This window comes from Triticum dicoccoides, chromosome 3A, assembly GCF_002162155.2.
Source record: "Triticum dicoccoides isolate Atlit2015 ecotype Zavitan chromosome 3A, WEW_v2.0, whole genome shotgun sequence".
NCBI classification, from domain to species: Eukaryota; Viridiplantae; Streptophyta; class Magnoliopsida; order Poales; family Poaceae; genus Triticum; species Triticum dicoccoides.
The window spans coordinates 671,109,788-671,116,363 of NC_041384.1; positions in this window are offsets into that span (position 1 = coordinate 671,109,788).

Consider the following 6,576-nt stretch of genomic DNA (forward strand, 5'->3'; position numbering starts at 1 on the left):
AGGTTCTTAAGGAGGGGACCGAGGGACTGCGAAGTTCACCAGACCCAATTTGTTCATCCACCATAAACAAACCAGAGCCCATGGCGGACAAACCACATCGTGAGGGCAAGGAACCAATGGAGCAGTCCGGTAAGCTGGAGGTGATCGGCAAGGGCAAGCTGGGATCCAAGCCACTGCTGCGCGGTGGATCCTCACGGGGGAGTGGTGACCCGTACCGCACCCCTGTGGGGCAGGGAGGAGCGGCGCCGCAAGGCTCCATGACGGCGGGCAGAGGCGATGTCACGCCTGCTTTCCCTGTTGTCCTGGAGAACAAGGTGCCAAAGGTGGTGCACCTGAACCTAACCAAGGAGAGGGCGGCCATGCGAACAAGATGGATAGCTATCGGGCTCTTCTTATCGGTGCAGCTGTTCAGCATTGGAGGACTGTTCAAGGAGCTCAAGAGCAAGTGGGGTCTGAGGGGGCGACTCATCCATTCGCCCCTGAAGAACAACCGCTTTCTCCTCGAGTTCGAGCACGAGGGCGACCTCAGGTTCGTCCTCAGTAATGGTCCATGGACACACCGTGGAGACGCCTTCTTGGTGTCCGCAGTGGACGGGAGCGCCAGGCCAAGCGATGTGGAGATCGCGCACATGCCGATTTGGGTTCGTATCTATGATGCACCCCCGATCATGCTCTCTGAACCTGTGGCGCGTGAGATCGGCAGAAGGCTCGGTGAAGTGCTCGAGGTGCACACGGACAGAGAAGGTAATATATGGGGCGACTATCTCAGAATCCGCATTAACCATGATGTAGATGAGCCCCTCTGTAGCACCTTAGAGTCTCATGATTTTGCTGAAAATGAAGTTTTCTTCCTAGAGGTCAAATATGAGAGAGTCCCTCGTTTCTATAGCTACTGTGGTTTCCTCGGTCATAGCCAGCGCGATTGTAAGCTACCCGTAGACCTCCAAAAGATGAGGTTCTCGGCGAGATTGCGCGCTTCTCCTTTCAAGCACAGTAATGGTAGGAATAGCTATGTCAACCATGGCACTGTCAACGCCCGTCGCTATCTGCACTTCGACTCGGAGGTCGGATGTGGGATAAGAGCAGAATCGGAGAGGCATGCAGCAGGAAACAGCATGGACATCCCTGAGGATGTGCTGATGGACTCGGCGGTGCAGGCTGCGATTGCAGCGGTTAGTGCCATCAGGCTCGGACCTGGAAAAAGTACGATGGAGGAGACGCCAGATCCAAAACTTGGAATGGAGGAGGAGGGGTCCAACACCAACAAAACCCCTCCACATCCTACTCTGAACTCTGCCCCTGATGCGATCGACGAGGGGGCCGCCACCAACATTTCCACGCCTCGCTCGACCGTTGATGCTCATGAAGCGAGCGATGATCAGAATTCCAAAGAGTCTAGCATGGAAGCCCCTCCGGGCTTTGGCCCTGTTCCTCGCTATCGTTCGGAGCTGGCGACTGGCCCTACACCAACCCTGGCGCCGCCGGCTCCCCAGGCCAACATTGAGGGCCTGATCACTGGGGGGGCCTGAAGTTCAGTTGCAGAACGGAATGCAGGTTGGCGATGTGGAAAATGAGCACAAGCAGGAGGTACAGGCAGAGAACCAGACAGTCAAGAAGGATGTAGGCAAGTAGCAGGGTTGTGGCTCAGGGGAAAAGGTGAAAGCTAAAGGGGTCCACAAAACAAATGACAAGAACACTCTGCTGGTACTGAGGAAACCGGGTGTAAAACCAGCTGATGGATCATCCTCGGTTCTGGGAAAGCGTGGGGATTGTGGTATGGGCAGCGACAAACACAAGGATAGTACAGGTACCAATGGAAAGAGAGAGGACATGAGCAAAAAGAAGAAGATAGGTGATTCAGAGGGAGAGGACAAAAGCATGGAAGGTTCAGGTGGAACGGAAGCGACCGGCCCAGGGGCTGCCGGCACACTGACGGGCGCTAATGGCGGTGCCCGTCAGGGCAAATGACGGTCCTAAGTTGGAACTGTCGGGGACTTGGGCAACCCCGGACAGTCCAAGAACTCGTATGCCTCGTGCATACGTAGAAACCCAAGGTGGTGTTCCTCTTTGAAACGCGGCAAAGCACCTCGTACGTTAATAATCTGAAGTGGAGGCTTGGCCTCAAACACTGTATTGCGCAGCCGAGCATTGGGAAAAGTGCCGGCATTGCGCTTTTCTATGATGAAAATGTGGAAGTAATAAAGCTTGCCGTTGGACCGAGGTATATTGATGTGCTGATCCGTTTGAGTTCAAATGGGATACAATGGCGTGGTACTTTTGTTTACGGCGAACCAAAGGCCCATGAAAGACATAATATGTGAAATCTTTTGCGTAGAATCAAACCTAATTCTAGTGCTCCCTGGATGATGATAGGTGACTTCAATGAAACTATGTGGCAGTCTGAACACATTTCAGTAGCAAAGAGGTCAGAGAGGAATATGGAAAACTTTAGGAAGGTACTGTCAGAGTGCAACCTGATGGATCTAGGATATAAAGGACCTATCTGGACATACAACAACAAGCAAGACGGACGCAGCAATGTAAGAGCGAGGTTGGATAGAGGAGTTGCTACCCCTTCTTGGTCTGAACATTTTAAGTATGCAACGGTTGAGCACATCTGTTCCTCCCGCTCGGACCACCTGCCAATCCTCTTAAGACTGGGAGGACGGAAGGAATGGAGGCCGGTAGGAGAGAAGACACAACGTCCTTTCCGATACGAGCACATGTGGGAACGAGCTGCATCCCTAAAAGCAGCTATAGATGAGGGATGGAACCGCACAGCTACAGCAAACAACCTACAGGAAGTGTGCAGCAAAATCAGTCGGATGCAACAAGATTTAAAAGGCTGGGCCAACAGAGACTTTGGGTCAGTAATAAAGAAGTCAGCTTCAATTCGGAAGAGATTAAGCTATTTATGGAACGACCAATGGTCGGAAGCTAACCAGAAAGAGATCAATAAACTCTCATCTGAACTAGATGAACTCTTGTTGAGGGAAGAAATCATGTGGAGGCAAAGGTCGAGGGCCACATACCTAAGGGAAGGCGATCGAAATACTAAGTGGTTCCAGTGGAAAGCAACATGGCGGAAGAAAAAGAATGACATCTCAAAACTGAAGAATAGTGCAGGAGTGTGGATAGAAAACAAGGAGGAACTACATGATATGACGAGGAATTTCTTTCAGGAGCTATACAAGCAGGAGACTGATGTGGCCCCTGATGGTCTACTAGACCTTGTCCAAAAATGCATCACAGAGGATATGAACAGTGCCCTTACAAAACCGTTCTCACCCAAGGAAATATCCGACGCCTTGTTTCAGATTGGACCTCTCAAAGCTCCCGGGCCAGATGGTTTTCCAGCACGCTTCTTTCAGCAGAATTGGGATGTGGTAAAGGAGGATGTGATAAGAGGAGTCCTAAATTTCTTTGAGAATGGTGACTTACCAGAAGGGATTAATGATACTGTCATTGTTCTTATTCCAAAAGGCAAAGACCCACAATCGCTGAAGGACTACAGACCCATTAGTCTTTGCAATGTCATTTACAAAGTGATCTCCAAGTGCCTAGTAAACCGACTTCGTCCTTTCTTGGATGAGATCATATCAGAGACTCAAAGCGCGTTCATCCCGGGACGCATGATAACTGATAATGCCACTATTGCCTTCGAGTGTTTTCACAAAATCCAACACAACCGAATCAATCATAATACCCACTGTGCTTACAAGTTAGATCTGGCAAAAGCTTATGATAGGGTTGATTGGAGATCCCTCGAGGGAACACTAGAAAGATGTGGTTTCAGCTAGAAGTGGGTTAACTGGGTCATGCAATGTGTGCGTACGGTCAGATATTCAGTAAGGTTTAATGGGGAACTTCTGGCTCCTTTCATCCCAACCAGGGGGCTGCGACAGGGAGACCCTCTTAGCCCCTATCTTTTTCTCTTCGTAGCGGACGGCCTGGTCAGGCTCATCAATAAGGAGATCGAGGAAGGAAATCTGACACCGATTAAAATTGCAAGGAATAGCCCGGGCATATCCAACCTTTTGTTCGCTGATGACAGTCTGTTATTCTTCAAAGCCATGGTGGAACAAGCGGTTACCATGAGGAAAGTGTTGTACATATTCCAGAATTGTACTGGGCAATTGTTGAGTGAGAGTAAATGCTCACTCTTATTCAGCGAACATTGCCCAGCAAGTACCAGAGACGAAATCAAAAACCTGCTGGGGGTAGTGGCTGAGGCATTTGAGAGCAAGTACCTCGGACTACCCACACCTGAGGGCAGGATGAAGGATGAATACTTCCAGCCTATCATGGACAAATTCGGAAAAAGATGCAGTGACGTCTCTGAGAACTTCATGTCGTATGCAGCAAAAGAAGTACACGTGAAATCTATAGTTCAGGCTCTACCGTGCTATACAATGGGTGTGTTCCTCTTCTCGAAAGGCTTTTGCGAGAAATATGAAAGGATGATTCGAGACTTTTGGTGGGGAGAAGAAGAGGGCCATAGGAAAGTACACTGGATGTCTTGGGAACATATGATAAAGCCAAAACGAGCAGGAGGTATAGGATTTCGAGACATGCACCTTTTCAATCTAGCTCTTCTAGCTAAACAGAGTTGGAGACTTCTGCAAAATCCGGATAGCCTATGCGCCAGAGTGATCAAGTCAAAGTACTACCTGCATGGCAATCTGCTTGACACTGTGTTTGCGTCAGATGCGTCACCGGTCTGGAGAGGGATAGAGGCTGGCCTGGAATTACTTAAGAAAGGAATAATCTGGAGGGTGGGAAATGGAAAGAACATCCGAATACAGAGAGATCAGTGGATTCCTAGAAATGAAGGTCTTAAAACAGCTGCGTTTGTGAGGAGATCGAGACTCCGATGGGTTAACCAACTAATGCTACCGGATAGGAAGGAGTGGAATGTTGATCTCATTAAGCAAATCTTTCATGACTTCGATGCGGAAGAGATCTGCAAAATCCACATTCCGAGCGCCGAGGTGGAGGACTGTATTGCTTGGCACTGCGAGCGGAACGGTGTGTTTTCAGTAAAAAGCGCTTATAAGCTTGCTGCATCACTCAAAGGCCAAGCTGTTCCTGCAACATCTAGCTCATCCGGGACAGCGCAAGATAGGAGCATTTGGGACCTCGTCTGGAAGGCAAGGGTTCCGCCTAAAGTAAGAATTTTTGGGTGGAGGATCGCAACGAGTACACTAGCAACGAAAAAGAACAAGTTCAGAAGAACTTTGGAGTTGGATAATACTTGCAATCTATGTGGTTGTAGAGAAGAAGATGAATTTCATGCAATCATTGAATGTACAAAGAGCAGAGCGCTTAGGGATGCCCTGAGGAAAGATTGGGACCTGCCACCAGAAGCTTGTTTCCGACGTACCGGACCTGATTGGCTGCAACTTCTGCTAAGCACTGTACCTGAGACCACACGGACGAGGATTCTACTGCTTCTATGGAGGTGCTGGTTTCTGAGGGATAACTGTGTCCATGGTAACGGGAAAGAAACAATCGAGCAATCAGTCTCCTTCCTGTTAAAATATGAGGAAGACCTGCAGCAAGCTGCGCTAAATCCCATTTCTAATACAGAGAAGGCCCCTGCCATGCTGACGGAGACACCCATCCGGGAGGCAACCCACGAACACATGAGGTGGACTGCACCCGAGCGGGGAACCGCAAAGATCAACTCTGATGCGGCCTTCCTCCCGGACAGTGGGCAAAGCTGGGCTGGTGCCGTTGCTAGGGACTACAAAGGACACGTATTCCTTTCAGTAGGCAAGTATCTGGCGTCCTCAAGCTGTGTCGAGGAGGCAGAGCTGCGTGCAGCCTTAATTGGAGTGCAGACTTTGGGAGCAAAGTATTGTGGGCCAGTGGAGCTGGAAATGGATTGTAAGGATGCAACTGATATGCTAAATGCCCCAGGTGTGCCTCGCTCTCCGCACTATGGGATAATCCATGACATCAAAGAAGCACTGTCGAGGTTCGCATCTCACAAAATTACCTTTGTTGGGAGGAAATGCAACAACCTTGCACACGAAATGGCAGCGACGGCTAGACTGAATGGAGATGTACTTATGATCGCGTCAGTTCCTGATCCTCTTCAGACCCTGATGCTCTCGGAATGTACTCCTCCTCTTGAGTAACCTTAGAGCATCTCTAGTGGATGGTGTATATGGAGGTGGATGCTAAATTTACACTATCAAGATCAAAAAAGCCTTCCCAGTGGATCGTGTATCACGTCGTGCACATATACACGTCGCTACCACGAGCGTACCTGGCGTGGGAGTAAAGACGACCGAGCCACGCTCGTGGGCTCGCGCTCCCGCTCCCAGGACCGAAAAAAAGACTCCCGCTCCCGCTCCCGTTCCTCTCCGGCCGCCTCCCCAAGGTCGCCGTCGCCCCTCTCCGGTCGCCGTCGCTTCTCCTCTCCAGCCGCTGCCCAAGGTACCCATTTTTCCCTTCCTCGCGAGCGGGAGCAGAGGGGCGGCGTGGGGCGGCGTGGAGCAGAGGGGCGAGCGGGAGCAGAGGGAGCAGAGGAGCGGTGGGGGGGGAGGGGGGAGATGCAGGGGCGAGCGG